The sequence below is a fragment of the Pan paniscus genome, chromosome 15 (assembly GCF_029289425.2).
Source record: "Pan paniscus chromosome 15, NHGRI_mPanPan1-v2.0_pri, whole genome shotgun sequence".
NCBI classification, from domain to species: Eukaryota; Metazoa; Chordata; class Mammalia; order Primates; family Hominidae; genus Pan; species Pan paniscus.
Genome location: NC_073264.2, coordinates 52674131 through 52695036, shown reverse-complemented (window position 1 = coordinate 52695036; position 20906 = coordinate 52674131). Strand labels below are relative to the sequence as shown.

The 20906-nt window shown below is 38.2% G+C and overlaps 1 protein-coding gene and 2 long non-coding RNA genes across 5 annotated transcripts in view; 2 read left to right on the top strand and 1 right to left on the bottom strand.

Moving 5' to 3' along the window:
* The window catches only part of FRMD6 (FERM domain containing 6), a 366574-nt gene that overhangs the window by 173881 nt on the left and 171787 nt on the right, over positions 1-20906 (bottom strand). The gene's annotated exons all lie outside the window — the stretch shown is intronic.
* Positions 1-20906, top strand: part of LOC117975929 (uncharacterized) — a 198545-nt gene that overhangs the window by 94259 nt on the left and 83380 nt on the right. The window lies entirely within an intron of this gene.
* Positions 725-12450, top strand: LOC129393810 (uncharacterized). The gene is made up of 3 exons (XR_008620864.2): positions 725-2594; positions 3049-3129; positions 9172-12450. It is a non-coding gene; the product is annotated as an uncharacterized LOC129393810 (long non-coding RNA).

Here is a 20906-nt window from a genome sequence, read left to right as displayed (position 1 = left end):
AAGCAATCCTCCCCGCTCAGCCTCAGAATAGCTGGGATTATAGGCACATACCACCACGCCCAGTTTATTACTTTCTTATAGCCTGCAAAGCATCGTGATAAGTGTCAGGAAAAAATAATATGGTTCCTCAAAAAGTAAAATTTGTGAGTCTGGAAAAGCAGGCATCTTGGGTTTAGAATAAAGGTCAGAGATTTAGATCTGGATTTGGAAGCCACTTGAATAGAAGTTTTGGTTGAAGCTATGGAGTATGGTGGAAGGGGTAGAGAAGGAGACAGGGGCAGCTCAGGAAAGAACTAGGTGGTGAGCTCACTCTTCAATGATGGATAAGGCTAATATTACTATATTGCAGATAGGATGTACATTAATCCTCCTAAAAACTAGAATGGACTACGAATTGGAAAGTTTAGACATAATAACGGACTAAATCTCCTTTGGAACAGAAACTTTGCCTAATGCCAATACCCCTGTCGCCTCCCTCCCCACCACCAGGGACTCCATCTAAATGCATAATTAGATAAAAAGGAAGAGTTGCTGAGGAAGACAAACTTGACTGAGCCTCAGTCTTGTAAAGCAATTAAGTAAATGTCACCACAGAGCGGATTTTAGCACTTAAGGTTTGACTCTGATGATTAAGGCTCTCACCTACTCACAATGTGAAATTCTACAAAGTAAACTGGGGCTATGAAATGTTTTGACACTTGTTAAGAAGAAATACCTTCTAATTATTCAGTGATTGATATGAAAAATGAATACAGTGCATTCAAATATGTAATTTATAGTACATTAAAATACAGAAATCTGAGAGAACAAAAGTGTCTGATTTTACCGTTGATGTCTGTGGGTAGAAAGGAAGCAGTAATCAAGATGGCACATTCTGACTATTCTGTGATTCCAGTCTAAGCCTTCAGTTAAGTCCTAGGAACAGCAGAGGTGTATCTTGTTTAACTAATTCACCAAAATGTGTTGATGCAAGAACCTTTGGCAGTTGCATGGGAAACACAAAGGCCATCAATACTTAGCCCTAGTTTTGAAGGAGATTATGAGTAGCTGAGGTAGGTACAAATGACGACCTTAGAAGGCAAAAGGTGATTATAAAGTGCCTCTGCATATCTCTTGTTCCAACTTTTGAACAAATCATCCAAAGAATTTGGACCTTACATAGGAAGTAAGCAGTACCCAACATGTAATTAACAGCAACTTCAACAGTAGTATTTTTTTCTTTAACGTATCACTACTACTTATCAGGTAACTTTTTTTTTTTTTTTTTGAGACAGAGTTTTGCTCTTGTTGCCCAGGCTGGAGTGCAATGGCACAATCTCTGCTCACCGCAATCTCTGCCTCCCAAGTTCAAGCGATTCTGCTGCCTCAGCCTCCCGAGTAGCTGGGATTACAGACATATGCCACCATGCTCAGCTAATTTTGTGTTTTTAGTAGAGACAAACTTTCTCCATGTTGGTCAGGCTGGTCTCGAACTCCCAACCTCAGGTGATCTGCTCGACTCAGCCTCCCAAAGTGCCGGGATTACAGGCGTAAGCTACCAAGCCTGACCTATGGGGTGCCTTTTTAACCAGGAGCAGACTACATCAGTATGTAATTAAAGCTACAACCTTATAAGTGCTTCCAATTAATTGGCTCCAAAAGCAATTTCTACATAGCCCAATTGTGAAAATCAAAGGTACCTGGCTGAAATATTTCCTGGGACACAGTAGGCAAATTTGTTTTAAATTTGGTACAGACAAACTGAGTTGTATATTTATAATGTGAACTAACTGCTATCACTTGAAACTTAAATTTATCACATTATTTAGACAGACATAATTAGTAGAACTCTTCTTTGGAGGTTGAATGCTCCCGGTGATAGTCATGTATGCATCTAGAAAGCCCAGGAAGTAGACTTCTGCCAGATGACAGCCATCTGGTGGCCCTTTGGTAAAATGATGCCTGTTTTTACATCACTGCCCTTTTAAACAAGAAAGCTACTTGAGACATCTTGTATTGGAGGAAGGGTCCACAATGCATGGAGTAAGTATTTCCTAGTGCAGGCCAGGATGGCTCTTTTAAAAACCAACTTTATGTCTCAGAACAGTTTAGATTTACAGAAAAATTGTGAAAATAGCACAGAGTTCCCATGTACCATGTGCCCAGGTTCTCCTATTATTAACATCTTACATTATTGCGGTATACTTATTAGCACTAAAGAACCAAAATTGACGCAGTGTCACTAACTACAGTCCATACTTTTGTTCCCATTTCTTTAGTTCTCACCTAAGGTCCTCTTTCTGTCTCGGATTCCATTTTGGATGCGAATGGAAATTGGATGTGTCCTTAGACTCCTCGTGGCCATGGCAGTTTATCAGGCTTTCCTTGCTTTCAATGACCTGAACAGTCAATTTCGGGAGTACCAGTCGGATATTTTGTAGAATGTTCCTTTATTGGGATTTGTCTGATGTTTTTCTCATGACTAGACTGTGGTCATGGATTCTGGGGAGAAAGTCACAGATTCCACAGATGCCATTTTCATCACATCATATCAAGGATAACATAGCATCAACATGACTTGTCACTGTGCTGGTGATCTTGAGCACCCAGTTAAGGTACTGTTTGTAAGGTTTCCCCACTGTAAAGTTACTCTTTTGCTTCTTCCCAGACTATACTCTTTGGAAGGAAGTTACTATACACAGCCTCAATTAAGGAATTGGGAGTTACATTCCATCTCCTTGAGGCCAGAGTATCTCCACAAAATATGGAATTTTTCTGCTTGGGAGATTTGTCTCTTTTATACTATTTATTTATTCAATCATTTATTTATAACATGGACTCATGGATATTTATTTTGTATTTTGAGATATAATCCAAATGCTTATTTATTTATTTTATTTGTCAAATTGTTCCAGCTTTGGCCATTGGGAGCTCTTTCAGTTGGCTCCTGTGTTCCTTTGAATATAGTCTCATCATTGTAAGTTTTGGCCTTTGTTTTGTTTTAGAACTTGCTTATTTTCTGGCTCTACAGGGTGCCCTAGGTTCATCTTGTATATTTTTTTGCTCCAGCCCTAGAATCATTCGTGTCTCCAAGAATCCCTGGTTCTTTTTATTGGATAATGGCCTTGGAAATCAACACCTGGGCACCAGGTATGCTTGCTGCTAATAAGATATTAGGGTGCTATTTTGATGTTCAAGTACAAGTTTGTTCTCATCTTCCTAGAGATTTTCACAGACCCATTTCTCTTTTCCTACTAAATTCACAGCCTGCCCCTCATCCGCTCGGTAAACTCCACCGTCTTCTCTTAGCTATTCATTATCTGCAACTCCTTCAGGACCAAAGCAGCATTAGAAAAAGCCACCAGAAAAACGAACTCCTTCAGGAATTTGTGTCTCTTAGAACTGATCAGTAGGTATCCCTAGAGAAAATCTGATCCCTCTCCTACCTCTAGGCAGGTGTTTCAGTTCTGATGCACCTTTTAGCTCCTTTTAGCTGCACAATCAGGTATCTACCCTTTAAGAAAGAGGATCCTTTCTTAATAACCAGAAACTCAGCTCAAAATAAATAATAAGGAAATAAAACAATAAGCAAGTATTCTTATAAATGCTCAATAATAAATATGACTAACTACCCATTGCCCTCATAAAGCATTTTAAATGTAAAAGAAAATGTTCTGAATTTCTTTCCTCTGTTGATCAGGCAGCACAGAATCTGCTGCTTGTGTTTTGATGTACTCTGATCTGGGAACCTGTCTGATTAAAGCTATGTTCCCATCCTGCAGAGTTAAGGGCATTCATTGGAAATAATGTATTTTAATGACCAATGTGCAGATGCTATTATCCTGAAATCACATTTCCCATCACTTGGCTGGGATTTGTCTCTTTTTGACATTTGCGTCCTTTTTAAGATTCAGTAGAGACTTTTAACTCCAATAGAGCTCCAAGAGGAGGTAAATGTGAGGGTTCTAATAATTCAACCTTGGAGATCTCTCTAGAAATCAGGACTTATTCACAATGTATTAAGATCTCTTTCTGATCTGCTTGCCAATTCACTGTGCCAGGTCACAAGTATTGGCAGTCTCCCCTATTTGAACTGACATTACCTACTGGAATCGCCTGGCAGACTGCCAGCTTGGGACTTCTTGCATCTACTTATGACTTCCTGCAGGAGCCACTGAGAACCTAGATCTGGCTCATGAGAGCAACGTGTCACACCCTTGAGGAAGGCAGACCCAGCCAGTCTTCTGAAGCAGTCTTCCACCTGGCATTTGAGTAACTGGGGTCTTTTAGGCAATTTAAACAGTTCCTCAGCTTAACCCAGAGGCTCATTGTTCTCAGGTGGATTTTGTTTTGCTTGCATAGTTTCATATTTTAAATTAAATGAGCTGCCATTATTTCAGAATCAAGAATTTCACATAATTTTTCAAGTTTTTTACTTCTCCTGAAGAAAGAAAACAAGCTGGTGCCATTGGACCCCACCTTGCCACATGAAAGTTCAGTAGTGGCTGCCCTTTGGAAACTAGCACTGGGTGAACGCTGACTCTCCGTCATGCATCACACTCCAGTTTTGCAGAGTGACTGCAGTGGGTTCCCATCTGCGCCACTTAACCTGTGAAATCATTGCCAGCCCCTAGGGGCATCAGGGTTTGTGCCTACTGGCAGGGAATTCAAAGGCACTCGTCCCTCTTGTAACTGTTTGTCCAATCCCTAAAAACATTGCACTTAAAGCCCTCAAATTTTAAAGGAAAGATAGTTTTCAGATTTGCAGGGTTAAACTAGCCCAAATAGGATTCAACGCTAAATCACTGTGTGGTTCTAAAATGAAAAGTTATGACAGACAGGTTCACCAACAGATGTTAGTAAAGATCTATCTTAATCTCCCTTTAAATGAGGCTTTTTTTCCATGTGAACTTTTCATAAAAATTTATCAACAGATTACCCCATTTAAAAGAAAATCCAACATTGAAAGCTCAAAATTTACACAAAAATTACATTAGGATATGTTTTCTCATTTATTCTCAAAATATTTATTCATTGTACACTACTATAGGCTAGGCAATGTTCTAGGCATTGATTTGTTTAAACAATAATTTATATTCAGTAGCACAAGGGATAATCAGGTGGAAAAAATATAAGCCATAAAACTCTAAGAACATTAAGACCGTGTGTGTGTTTCTGAAAACATGGAATAGTTAGAGGCCAATGGATCAAATACATACCTATACACTAAAAATATTTTAACATATACTTATATAATAGATGTTAATGCATTTTATATTATATGCATTTATTTGTATATTTGTATAAAATGTATTATATATATTATATATTCATTTATATAAAGTTTTTTTTTCTAAAGAGGTTTCATTTTGTCACCCAGGCTGGAGTGCAGTGGCCTGATCTCTACTCACTGCAGCCTTGACCTCCTGGGCTCAAGCCATCCTTCCACCTCAGCCCCCCAAGTAGCTGGGACTACAAGCACAAACCATCAGGCCTGGATAAATTTTTCGTATTTTTTGTAAAGACAGGGTTTCACTGTGTTGCTCAGGCTGGTCTTGAACTCCTGAGCTCAAGCAATCTGACCACCTTGGTCTCCCGAAGTGCTAAGATTACAGGCCTGAGCCACTGTGCTGGGTCATATATAAAAATTAAAAGGCTATTCACCAAGGTGACAAATAATTGTTCTCTGTGTATAATAGGATTACAACTGAACTTTTTCTTCCTTTTTATTATCTATATTTAAGTCAATTTTTCTTCTACGATGAACCTATATACTTTATTTTTAAAGAAATAATTTATACAATTTGTATTTGTGTCAAAAATGCCAAAAGTACTGGAATTTGAAGAGGAAGTGCCCCAAGAATAAACCTTCTGGATTCTGGTGTTTTCAAGTCAGTTTCCAGTGGCAAATAGCACAAGTTTTTTTACTTAGTAGTGGGAGATCCTGGATCTTGAAACATGTGCTGGGTAAATGGAGGATCTAGTGGGTGGTCAGGGATGGACAGAAACTACTGGATGGAAGAAAGTCCACTTGGCAGATAGACCATGATTTCTGACCATGGCATCAAGGGACAAGTGAAGGTCATCCAACAGAACACTTTAAGAAGATCCAACACAGAGAAACAGGGAGTGCCAAACAGTGTGGGTGGTACCCGGGACCAGCAAACTGGGAGGGAATCAAAAGCATTCATTATGCACGTTTTATGTGACAAGTGCTAAAGTATGTGATATTTTTATGCATCATAATGAAGAAACAGGCTCAGAGAGGCAAGGGAAACCAGCAAATGGTGAATGCTGACTCCCTGTCACGCACTGTACAATGTATTTCACAGACATGATGAAAATTGCCAAGATCACACAAGTAGTGAGTAGGAGAGTTACAGTTCAAATCAAGGTTTTCTGATTTCATGGCCAATGCTTCTTCCACTCACTATCCCACCCTTCTTCTGCCTCTACACCATGAAACATCATCTCAGGAATCCATTCAAGCTATAAGCATGGGGGGGTCTCCTCCCAAGCTGCCCTCTGATGAGGCTGGCACTGGCAAGGCCTCTCAAGGAGAAGAGCTTCCTGAGGACCCCACAGACACACAGGCACAAATGGCATCTTCATCTAGTGTCAGAGAAGCAGACGCAGCCCAATATTTATACAATTTTTGGCTGGCTCTAATTTCCAACAATTCATTGAATGCAATAAAATGAGCCAATGATAAAAAGACATTTGGGAGGCTGAGGTGGGAGAATCACTTGAGCCCAGGGAGGCCAAAGCTGCAGTGAGCCATGATTGCACCCCAGTACTCCAGCCTGGACAACAGAACCAGTAATTGTTTAAACAAAATATTAAAAAAATAAAAAGACATCATTCCTATTTCCAAAGGAAATGGTGGATTTAGGGATGAGAAAAGAGGACACAGATTGTTAATCCCTGGAGTGAATTTCTTCATGTTGTCATAAGCTCTCAGCATTAGCCAATGTGGCATGAGCAGCATTACCGGGATCTTAGAAAGAAAGGGATCCCCATTATTTGCAGAAGTATCATTAAGGCTATATAACTGTGGCACCAAAGGACAGGCACTATTTAAAAATATGCAAAAATTAAAAAGCCATTGCTTTAGGTCAGCGGACATGTGCTGGGGGCAGGGGAGTCAATGTTGCAGGCAGAGTCCTGCCTTTAAAAGGTTTATACTCCAGCTGGCCGGGCGCGGTGGCTCACGCCTGTAGTCCCAGCACTTTGGGAGGCCAAGGCGGGCGGATCACGAGGTCAGGAGATCCAGACCATCCTGGCTAACACGGTGAAACCCCGTCTCTACTAAAAATACAAAAAATTAGCCGGGCGAGGTGGCAGGCGCCCGTAGTCCCAGCTACTCGGGAGGCTGAGGCAGGAGAATGGCGTGAACCTGGGGGGCGGAGCCTGCAGTGAGCTGAGAGTGCGCCACTGCACTCCAGCCTGGGCGACAGCGAGACTCTGTCTCAAAAAAAAAAAAAAAAAAAAAAAAGGTTTATACTCCAGCTGTGGAAATAGGGCCTAGCTAGAAAAAAGGAACATAGCAATAGAGGGCACTAATGCAGCAGCAGATGAGTTCGGGGAAGGGAAGGTATTCTTCTCTGCTGGAATAACACCCTTCCACAAACCAAACCTCACTCCATAGGCTGTTGGAGGCCTAGAACTGTCCAATTTTCAAAATAAGACTTTGTTAGCCTACCATGTAATCTACTGTGATTGTGATATTAAGCTAGCCTATACTATGGAATAACACAAAAAATCTGCTTGTAATTGATTTTTTAAAAATATTCACTTCATCTTTCATTTTTTCAGGGGTTTACCATGCTTTTCATCCACTCATTCATCCATCCATCCCTCCATCCATCTATCCATCCATTCACCTATCCATTCATCCACCTTAACATTTCATACACTGAGCTAGGTGCTGGGAATCCAGAGACCAGAGAGGCATGGCTGCTGCCTTCACAGCGTGGTCTCCCAGGGAACAGCATTGCACCTGCTTCTTTCTGGGACTTTCTGGCAATCATAACTGGAATATAAATGCCTTCTAGACAGAATGATAAGCTCTCTAAATAAATCAAATATTCTAAGCATGGATTACATCAATGGTTCTCAAATGTTGATAAGAATGCCAATCGCCTTGGTCCAGGTTAAAACGCAGATTCTGATTCAGGTCTGGAGTGGCCAAGATTTCCCATTTCTAATTAGCTCCCAGGTGATGCTGATGTTGCTGATCCCAGGACCACACTTAGAAGGGCAAGGTTTTACAGTACATCAGTAAGTCTGGACTTCTGAACACCAGAAAGAGTTATTCCTCTTAAATTCCAGGGTAAATATACCATCACCAAATTCACTCTTCTTTTTCTGTTTTAGAGAAACAGTTTCACAGAAGTGCTTCAGCCTTTAACTTATCTCCCCGTTTCCCCCACATTTCCCCTTCCAAAAAATTGAGAGTTTAGTCCAATTATTTTTCTATTTCACAGACTTTCTTCAATTTTCTTTCAAGAAAGACAAAATATTGCTTCAGAAATCCACGGAGAATTAAACATACTTCAGAACAAGAAGAAGGGATCCAGAGCTAATTACCCTAAGCCGGCCAGGTTGTGTTAGGAATCCATCACGATCATGTTTACTGCATGCTGCAGACCCGCAAAGCCACCTGCAATTAATTCTGATGGCTACAAGCCACAGGGTACCTAACAGCTTGTGGGCGATTAAGAATAAATTACTAAACTTTCATTTTAAAGGTCCCAGGAAGAAAGTGGGGACAAATGCCAGATATGTTTACATTACTCATAGAGCTTAGCGAGAATGAACATTCTCATTTATTTTCTGGCAATGCCTCTTTTAAATTTTTCTATATTTTAGAAAATTATGCTGCCTGTCCTTTGGTGCCACAGTTGTTTAGCCTTAGTGATACTTCCACAAATAACGCAGATCCCTTTCCAAGATCCCACTAATGTCTGAGTATCATTTTTTCATAGAAGAAAATAAATTGGTAATTATTCCCACTGCTTGATGCGGGCACACATTGTATTTCTTAGTAAAAGCTGATTTCACAGCCATCACCTCATTAACATTTCTGTATATTTCGAAATGAATGTTATATGATACTGTTTATAAACTCTGGGTTGGTACAGTTTCTAGTTCAATTACAAAAGACCCAAGATAGTTTTTTTTTTTTTTCAGGGCCACACAGGGTGCCAACATCCAATCTCAAGATCTTCGGGAAATATGCTCACCCTCCAAAATACTTACAGATGTGTCTCCTCTTTTTTGTAAAATAAATGCTCTTCTTATATTTGGTGTTTCCTTGGTATGGCCACAAGATTATTTAGTATGACATATTTAATGGTGAAGATAAAGGTGAGCATCACAATGTTTTAAACAAATCACATTTGGGTGGGATATTATAAGAAAGAAAGTTCCCAGGGGATAGAAAAATGGTTTCCTTAAATCACTCCATACTCAATAAGCGTCGTAGGGCTCTCAATATACATCAGCAGACCAGGAGATGCATTTGGCTAAGGCATACCAGACTAGGATATGAATCATAGAACACTATTCCAAGACTATTACAGAATCCACATACAATGTAAACCAGAAAAGGCTGCATTTTAACCTCTGTGACTCATGCATTACAGCCTGTGACTCCATGAGGAGGGTTAGGAATCGGGCTGACATCCAGCTCAGGCCAAACAAACTTACAGCCAAGAGAAACAGAAGCATCACCTTCCCAGCAGAGAGCAAGATGTACAGAGCTTGATACTTTACACTCGTTAGAATTATGTAACTTGTCAATGGTTGAGACTCTAGAGTAGAGGGTTTTGTGCTTTTTAGTTTTTCTGGTATAAATATTTAAACTTCTCCATAACATTAGAGTTAGAACTTACTTTCCTGAAATGAAATTCTAAAACAAATTTGACAGCAAAACACTGTGGAATTTCTAAATGCCAACAGGTTTGTGTCCATTACAGAACACACAGAGTTTTGACCTCTCACTTTTCCCGGTGCTACTGCTTTCAAAATTTCTAAGGTCATTGTACCATGGGGCTCTAATCCTTGGTTAAGGAAGGCACCGAGATCATACCAGGAATATTCTCCTATTAGCTGAAACTTGAACTTTGCCTGGCAGGAGGTGTTATAAATTATTTTTTGGCTAGCATTTGCTTTTTAAAACACTCTTTTACCCGGGTTTCTCAAATTAGTTCCTGTAGTGATACTATCTCTATTTTTGCTTCTTTATGACTAGGGTCTTTAATGGCTTCAGAAGTGCCCTGGGCTGAAACTTGATCTGAGAAGGTTATTATCAGAACTGTGTTCCAAGAGAAAGCAGTGTGCTAGCTCTACATGTATACATGAGTTGCCATCAACATGAATTCAATTACAATGAAGATAATTTGGAGTAGACAATTGTATTTTGGTTGCATGACATCCATTTTATCTTAGTGTAATAACACCACAGGTTTTTTTTTTTTTTTTTTTTTTGATGGGGAGGGGGAACAAATTACCTTTACCCTGTTAGATATACTCTTACAGTTTTTTTTTTTTAAATAAATTACCTTTACCCCATTAGATATTCTCCCAAACAGGCATCAGATGTGTGGCCAAAGCCAGATCAATCAAAATAAACTTCAGGAATTTTACAGGAACTACTTAAAAAAAAGAGTTTCTCTTTCCTGAGAGACATGATTTTGGGAAGATCATTCCACTTTTAAGGCAGAGTTTGGAGCTGCTGAGGCTGCCACGTGGAGACTGGAAATAGCAATAATCTAATAGAAGCTAGAGAAACCGAGCACTCATGGCCTAATGTGATCCTGCATCAAGGTGTGTTCAAACACAGACCTATCCTTTGATTTTTACCTTTGAGATTTACAAGAACCAATAATTCCCTTTTTGGCCTAAGATAATGTGTGTCAGGAATTCTATGATTTATCACTGAAATCCAGACTTGTCATATTTTTCTACAATTGTTCAAAATTATTATTTTATCATTTTCTATTTATAATGGAATTTCGATGAGCTGTTTTAAGGAAGACAAAAATAGAGTGAATATTTTAAATTTAGATATAATCCCATTTTCATTTTTTTCAACTTTAATTCTTTCTCTCTCAGCAAATATTTTGTCAAGATCATGATGCTATAATAATAAGCACTACCATGGGTTGATTAGGATTTCACTGCTTTTTTTTCCTATGCCCGAACATATTCCCTTGTATGCTGCTAGTAAAATTTTCAAATAGGGACAAAAGCAAACAAACATAGGACATAGATGATTTATCAATTTGATAAACAGTTGAGAGTTGGCTGCATTTATTTTCAATGGCAAATAATAATAACAATAATGGTGGCTAGCATTTACTGCATGCTTTGTCTATGGGGAGCTCTATGAAAAGCGCTTTACATAAACTAACTCATTTTATCCTTAAACTTACCCGGGAGGCAGTGGTGTGCTGGTAAAATGGCTCTGGGGGATGAGAGGGAAGCCAGATTGACAGTTGACTCATTTTTGTGGCGTAAATACTCCCGCCCTGGCTGATTTCAAGCAACTGACAGTTTAAATACTAGTTTGCAAAATTCTTGCATATTTAACATCAGCTCTTTGGATCAGGTAAAATAGACTCCAGTCCACCACTGGAGGAAACTAAATCGGAAGACAGACCATGCAGCTTCCTTAACTCTAGCAGTTTGTAAACCCGTTTGTACTACTCCAGAGCACACCTCTGGAGTACAGAGTGGAGTGTCAACCTCTGTACTCCTTTCTAATCATGGGGCAGATTTTTGCTGTGTTTAAAAAGAGTGCGTCAATGTTCTGTATTATGGGTGAACAGCAAAAATTGATATTAAATATGATGCTTGTATCATGTCTTCGGTTAACAGACACCAAGCTATTCTGCTACAGAATGTTTTGAAGATAACTGTGTCTAGTGCATGTCTGGGCACGTTAACAAAAATTAAAGAATGATAAAAAGGATGGGGCATCAATTATGAGTGATCTCTTGGAATGTTTCAGCCCCAAACCCTTCCTAATTCATGTGTTGCCATGTTTCTTAATCTTACTATTAATACAATCCTTTCCAAACGGTTCGGGAAATTTATAGGTGGGTTTTGAGCCCATGGAAAATACTGAGTTGTGATTATGGATTTAAAATCCTTATACACGTGTGTGTAGTGTGTGTGTGTATAAATGCCAAATATTCCCATACTACAGAAAATTAAGTAAATTATAACTGATGAGATGTTACACTAATTTCCTTTCATCCTCATGCAGGCTTGACTACAAAGTCTCTCTTGGCTCGCAAGTAGAGGATTTTGCATATATTGTTTATTATTTCATTCCAAGCCCAAAAGCCGCAACAAAGTAAAATTGATTAAAAAAAAAAACTGTAAACAGTAGATAATAGACGTCTTTGCACAGCAGAACTCTCAGAGTTCACTAGATAATAGACATGAAAGCACTTTGGAGAATTCAAGGCATGACACAAACGTGAGGAATTATTATTGAGTAAAAAAAAATCTCAAAGGAAAATTCCTCAACAGCTCAACTTATACATACTGTTTTCAAACTATGAGTGTATAACAAAGTAGAAACTTCCCTGTTATACACATGTAATAAAAGAGCTAATAACTGATGTGGCTCTGAGAACTGTATATTTTGTATGTATTTGAAGAAGAATGATTTTAGTTTTTAAGAAACTCAATCACTCCTGCATCCCTTACCAAAGGTATTAAGGAAAAAATTCTCCATAAGAAATAATATAGAATTTTATATGTGAATATTTACATAAATCCTTAAGTTTTAAAAACCTCATACCGTTAATAAAGTATTATTAACTTTATTTAGGTAGGATAATATTATTGAGATATATTTTTAAGAGTTCTTATCTGTTGGAGTTACATAAAAATCTTCACAGATGAAATAATATAATGTCTGAGATTTGCTTCAAAATACCTGGGAAGGGGGCTATGGGGGACAATCAATGAAATGAGACTGGGCATGTTTTTGATAACTGTCGAAGCAGTGCTGATGGTACATGAAAGAATTTTTTATATGTTTGAAACTTTCCCTAATAAGAGTTCAAGAAACCTACGTCACAGCAATATCTAAAACATTTTAGAACAATTCTAAGGGCTGAACAAGAGTATGGTGCGAATTCATTGCCAAAGTACCCATTCTTACTGACTTCACTGTCTGATTTTGGTCTATTCTAGTTCGGTCCACCCTTATATTGCTGCCAGAATTACATTTCAAAAAAATTAAATGAGTTCATGGAACTCCCTTGCCCAAAATAATTCTTTTGAGTTCCCATCACCAAAAGAATACAGTTTGCAATTCTTTCTTTTGTGGTCTCACAGCACTTTAGTCTCATTCTCCTATAGAAATGTCCTGTGTAGTACAATCTTTTCAGCATCTATGTTCTTGTGTCCTGCAAGATGGTGAAAACCATGAGTACAGAGATCAGGTCTTTTTATCTTCCTATCTTTGGTGCTTGGCATATTATCAAGCATGTGGTAGATGCTCAATAAATTTTTGATGAGCAAAGTAAATGTGAAATGCAAACAGATTATATAAAAGTAAATGCTTAGACCAATGAAACAATAACAGGTAAGTCATGATAGCTAAACAATTTTTACTTAGCAGTTTTGTCTTTTGTTTTTCTTTAACCCTTCTAAATAAGGCATGAAATTTATTTATAATCAAAATTAAAGGTGAAATACTTATGCTAATAAAAAGTATCTTTTAATTGAAAAAGACACAGGTAAATGAATGGGCATAATTTTTGATACTCTTACATATATACACCTAAAGCAAATCTAGCTATCAGAAATATACTATCCTCAACAGATAGGATCTTGGTAATACTGTCAGTGCAAGATTAGTTGTTTTAGTGCTATAATCATGGTCATAAAAATCATAATCAACTTCGGTGCCTTTCTGCAAGCAATAAAAAACAGATAAATTAGACTTTGTCAAAAGTAAAAACTTTTGTTCATCAAAGGATACTATCAACAGAGTGAAAAGACAATTCATAGAATGGGAGAAAATATTTGCAAATTATATAAAGAACTCCTATACCCCAACAACAAAAAGTCAAACAATGCAGTTAAAAAATGTGCACAGGGCCTGGATAGAATTTTCTCCAAAGAAGATATACAAATGGCCGAGAAGTATATGGAAAGATGCTCAATGTCACTAGTCATTAGGAAAATGCAGGTTAAAACTATAGTCATATACGACTTCACACTCACTCAGAATGGCTATAATTTTAAACATGGAGTATAGTAAGTGTTGGTGAGGACACGGAGAAATTGGAACCACATTGCTGCTGGTGGAAACGTAAAGTGGTACAACCACTGTGTACAACAGTTTGGCATTTCTTTAATAAGGTAAACATAGAATTACCATGTTACCCAGCAATTCTAGGTATATACTCATGAAAAACAAGTTTTAAAACAGAAACTTGTACACAAATGTTCATAGAAGCACTATTCACAATAGACAAAAGAAAGAAACACCCAAATGTCTATTGCCAAATTACTGAATAAGGAAAATGTGGTATATCATACTATGGAATATTATTCAGCCATAAAAAGGAAGAAAGCACTGAATTATGATACAAATGGATGAATCTTGAAAACATTATGATAAGTGAAAGAAGCCAGACACACAAGGCCACACATTATATGATTCTATTTATAGAAAATATCCAGAATGAGCAAATCCATGGATACTGAAAGCAGATTGGTAGTTGTCAGACTGAGGGTAGGAGAGAATGAGGAGTGACTGCTTAATGGGTATAGGATTTCCCTTTGGAGTGATAAAATGTTTTTGAAAGCAGATTGTGATTAGGGTTGCACAACACTGTGAATATACTATTGTTGAATTTATACTTTAAAATGGGAAATTTTGTTGTGTGTATTTTACCAAAATAATAAATGAAACTTTCAAAGTTCAGCTTCCAGAGATCCTATTTTGAAGCACCTGGTATGGGGCCTAGGAGCGTGTAGTTTTAATAAGTACCACAGTAACGTGATGCAGGTGGTATTGGGAACAAACTCTGAGAAACATTGGTGTACTGTTTCTAGGGATATTTAAATTACTTCCATGATAAAAACCTTATACCATATAATCTAGCCAGGAAAATGCCTCAGGGACATCACACATTAACTTTCAAAGTTCCTACCTCTTAATATGGGAAACCGTTCACAACTTTAAATGACACAACTCCAGGGCCTAGTTACATAAAAACACCTTCAGTCTCTCCACTCAGAACTCTTCCTGTGACATCTGGAGTCACAATTCTGTTCCCTGATCAAGGTTAATCTCTCCTATACTCTTGACCTCATTCTTTTCTTCTCTCTCATGTTTTCAGCAATTTTTGTTTCTAGTGCTTCCTCCCTTCCACCTAAAAACCATGCCTACATGTCTGCATCCTAGCAATGGGTCTCCCTTAACCTTTTCTTACATCCGTACACAGCCAAGATCCTTGAAAAGCCAGCGGATGTTTTGTCTCTCAGTTTTTGTCTTCCACCTCCTTACCCTACCCTGCCATTGAATCCTAAGAGCAGCGCTGTGAGATTTATACTGTTTTTATTTCATTTTACTATGGGGAAAATAATAAGGTCTACCAGGATATAAACTCCATGAGAAGAGGAGTTTTGTGTGTTATTCATTGCCCTTTTCCCAGAATCTAGATGAGTACTTCAGTCAATGCTCAGTGAATATTTATGGAACCAAAATAGCATGTACATGATAAGCAAAGCTTTGAGAATAGAGGAAATCTAAGAAAACCCAAGTTCAATGATCTAGACCCATTTAGGTTGTAACAATTTGCAAATTTTTAAACTCAAGTAAAGTCATCCCAACTTAGAAGTCTGTCTCTATTTTGTCCCAGGCAATATTGTTAGGAAGCAACTGGAAACTTGCCTATGAGTACTCAGAAACCTCTGCTCTAAGACACCCCACATCAACATAACTGATAGGGAAATTGCAGAGTTCAGAAGAAGGGACTCAAGTTGTAATTTTGTTCTTTTAATAGAGAAGTATTCTGAAATAGGAGGAAAGTTAAGAGAGGGTAGTTCTTGCATGGTGTTTACCTTAATGTATTAGTCTAAGAAAGTAAATGGATTTGAGTATTGTGCTTTCATAAACTTCCTTTTCCATTCTTGTTTCAATATGAATTCCTAGTATTTTAAAATTTCCTATGACAAAGCATTGAAAAACCATGACTAGTAAGCTATATTTTTCACTTTTGAATCATTTTCCTTTAAATTTTATTGACAGCAAAACAATTATTTCATTTATTTGCTTATGGAATTTATTTATAATAAATTATCTACTCTAACCAACTAAAAATTAAGTACTATAAATATTTGTATCTTGTGGCACAGAAGATAAAAAGGATGAGCCTCAGGACAAAATAAAAAACACAGGAAGTGAGCTTACTTCACAGGGCTGTAAAATCTACGTTGCAAAGCAAGTTTGCCATGAATCATCTTATTTAAGACATTCTGTCCAATTTTCATTGAGCCTCTACTCTAAGCCAGGCATTGTGGTAGCCAATGAAGACCCAAAGACAAAACAGCACGGCCCCTATCATGATGGTGTCGCAGTTTCACAATACAATATTTCACCACGGGTAAAAGGTCTCAAAACACCTGAAGCAAAACCCCATTTCAGATGCATAAGGAACATCTAAAATATACATCAAAGTGAAAAATATCTACTTCCCAACCTTCTTTCTCTGTATGCAAACATTTTCCTTCTGTCCGGCCTGACAACTGGAACATAGATTCCAAGAATAGGGCAGAAAGTTTGTCACACACCAACAAGTGGCAGCCCCACCATATCTTGGCTCCATTTTTTTGGCCCCTGAGCTAGTCTTCTCTTGGTTCCCTACCACCCTCAACGTTTCTCCTGATTCCGGGGATCTATGCCATCACCAAAGCACCAGAATTTCAATTAAGAAAAAAAACACGTTCTAACTATTGCCGCTGATATTTATAAAGCATTCAGGGTGGGCAATAGTTGGAAGGCTCTAAAGCATTCTTTTTAAGACAGCCAGCACACCAAGTGTGCCTTTTGTTGGAGTGTTCCAAGAGAATATTTTTCTTGCTAGTCACTGGAACAGCTGGTTGGGGATTTCCCTATTTTTGTTAGAGTGAATTAATTTGGTAAGGAAAGTAAATGAACTCCCCACCTTCCTCTACTCCCCCCACCCTCATAAGTCAGCTGTACCTCAGGAAAGGTAAGAAGCAGACAAAGAAGTCATCTGCAAATGACTCAGATGGCTGGATTTTTCTTTCTGGGTTTCCCACCACAAGGCAAGAAACTTTAGTAGAGAGAGAAAGGTGGGGGTTGGGGGAACCACGTTACTGGCTACACACTCAATGCCTCTGCCCTCCCAGACAATCACATTCCATTCTGGAGTGTAATTGCCCAGAAGGAAGCCAGAATTGGTTACACAGATGGTATGCCCAACTTTAAATTTGCTCCCCCTACCAACCTGCCCAAAGTTCTTTGTGATAGGTGCATGTTCCCAATGCTAACTACGTATTCATTTTTTTCTTTCAAAAAATGCTTGTTAAGCATCCACTATGTGCCAGGCACTATGTAGATGTTGAAAAATATAATAATGAGAAAAACAGAGGCTTATTGTCTGCTGGGGAAATAGACATTGGTCAAAATATAACACAAATGAGCTCATAAGCTAAGGTAAATGTTGAGAAGAAACACAGTACTATGATGGCTTCCCAAAAGGGACAGACATGGACTGAGGTGGGGGCAGCTCAGGGAGGGAGCGGTGAAAAATAGTTAACCAGGTGGAAGAATTCAGAAGGGTGACATCCAGACAGAAAACAGCATGTGCAAAGGCCCTGTGACAAGGGGAAGCTTAGTGTGTTAGAGGAATTGAAAAAAGGTCAAAAACGGTGGAATTCAGAAATGAGGAGAGTAGTGCAAAGTGGAAGCAGGACCTATCAAAAATAGAAAAAGCCCATTAAAACCAATACCTGAGTCCAACCAGGTTTTGCCATACAAGATCAATATATAAAAGTGCATTGTATTTCTAGTTGCTAGCAATGAACCATCTAAGAATGCAAAACTCCCCAAATTGATCTACAGATTCAACACAATCCCCATCAATATCCCAGATTATTCCTTTGCAGAAATAGACAAGATGATCCTAAAATAGACAAGATGATCCTAAAATGAAAAAGCAGAGACATATTTCCCTATTTCAAACCTTACCACAAAGCTGTAGTAATCAAGACATTGTGGTACTGCTGTGAAGATAGACACACAGATCAATGGGGTAGCACTGAGAGTCTAGAAATAAACCCTATTACCTTAGGTGGCTAGTTGATTTTTGACAAGGGTGCCAGGAAAATTATGGGGAAAGAATAGTTTTATAATAAATTGTGCCAGAACAACTGAATATCTATATTCAAAAGAATGATGTTACACCAATATCTCACACCAAATACAAAGATTAATTCAAAACATATAATTGACCTAAATACAAGCATTAAAACTATAAAGCTTTCAGAAGAAAACAGGAGTAAATCTTCCTGTTCTTGGATTAGGCAATGATTTCTTAGCTATGACACCAAATTCACATGTGACAAAAGAAAAGAATTGACAAATGGAACTTCATTAAAATTAAAAACTTTTGTGCTTCAAAGTACACCACCGAAAAAGTAAAAAACCCACAGAATGGGACAAAATATTCTCATATCATAGATAAGTCAAGTGAGGGACTTATAACTAGAATATACATTCTTAAAACTCAACAATAAAAAAGACAACCCAATTTTAAAATGTACAGAGTTAACACATACAAAAATATGAATCTAGCCACAGACTTTGTACCTTTCACAAAAATTAACTCGAGATGGATCATAAATCTGAAAGTAAAATGCAAAATTATAAAACTCCTGGAAGAAAACACAAGAGAAAATCTAGATGACCTTGGGTGCAGTGATGACTTTTTAGATATAAGATCAAAGCCATGGTCCAGGAAAGAAATAATTGATAAGCTAGACTTCATTAAAATTAAAACTTCTGCTCTGTGAAAGATACTGTCAAGAGAACAAAAAGACAAGCCACAGACTGGGAGAAAATATTTGCAAAAGACATATCTGATAAAGAACTGTTATTCAAAATACAAAAGGAAATCTTAAAAGTCAACAATAAAAAACGAACATCCCAAGTGAAAAAATGAGCAGATGAAGAGACACCACACCGAAGAAGATGTACAGATAGATGACAAGTGAGCATATGAAAAGATGTTCAAAATCCTACGTTATTAGGGAATTGCAAATTTAAACAACAGTGAGGTACTATTACACACCTATGAGAATGGCCAAAATCCAAAACACAAAACCAAATGCTGGTGAGGTTGCGGAGCAACAGGAACTCTCATTCATTGCTACAGAGAATGTAAAATAGGATAGCCACTTTGGAAGATAGTTTGGCTGTTTCTTACAAAACTAACTTACAATACTCTTATCGTATGATCCAGAAATCACACTCCACGGGATTGACCCAAATGAACTGAAAACTTAAGTCTACATAAAATTCTGCACATAGATGTTTATGCAGCTTTATTCATAACTGCCAAAACTTAGAAGCAGCCGAGGTAGCCTTCAGTACGTGAATGGATAAATAAAAACTGTGGTCCATCCAATACAATGAAATACTCTGCACTAAAAGCAAATGAGCTATTGAACCATGAAAAGACACGGAGGAAACTTCAATGTATATTACTAAGGGAGGGAAGCCATTCTGGAAAGATTACATGCTGTATGATTACAACTAGATGGCATTCTGTAAAATGCAAAAGTACAGAGAGATCAATGTCTGAGAGAAAGGAAGAATAGGAAAAGCACTAAAGGGTTTTGAGGAAAGTAAAACTATTCTGTATGATACTACAATGGTGGATACACATCATTGTACATTTGTCAAAACCCATAAAATATACAACATAAAGAGCAAACTCTAATATACACTATGGACTTTGATGATAATGTATCTATGTAGATTTATCAGTCTTAACCAATGTACCACTCTGGTGGGGAATGTTGATAGTTGGGGAGACTGTGTGTGGGGGGCAGGGGGTAGTCAGGATATCTCTGTACCTTCCTCTCTATTTTCCTGTGAACCTAAAGCTGCTTTTTAAAAAGCCTATTTAAAAGAAATCCACCCAAACATATTAAACAGACTCCATTATCCATATCACTTCACCATGTAAAGTGTTCTCCCTAAAACTGCTCAGCTGGTTTATGAGTGATCATAACTAGAAAGTAAGATGTTTTCTAAAAACTTTTAAAAATGTGGACAAGAGGCCAGGCGCGGTGGCTCATGCCTGTAATCCCAGCAGTTTGGGAGGCCGAGGCGGGCAGATCACTTGAGGTCAGGAGTTCGAGACCAGCCTGGCCAACATGGTGAAATCTCGTCTCTATTAAAATACAAAAATTAGCCAGGTGTGGTGGCAGGCACCTGTAATCCCAGCTACTGGGGAGGCTGAGGCAGGAGAATCGCTTGAACCCAGGAGGCAGAGGTTGCAGTGAGCCGAGATCATGCCATTGCACTCCAGCCTGGGGGACAAGAGCGAGACTTCCTCTAAAAAAATTAAATAAATAAATAAATAAAAAATATGGGCAAGAGGCCAGCTGCAGTGGCTCATGCCTATGATCCTGGCAATTTGGGAGGCTGAGGCAGGAATGATCACTTGGGGCCAGGAGTTCAAGATTAGCCAGGGTAACATAGTGAGACCCTGTGTCTACAATTTTTTTTAATTAGCTAGGCATGGCAGCATGGGCATGTAGTCCCAGCTACTCAGGAGGCTGAGGTGGGAGGATCACTTGAGCCAAGGAGGTGAGGCTGTAGTGACTCATGATTACACTAACACATCCTAGATTGG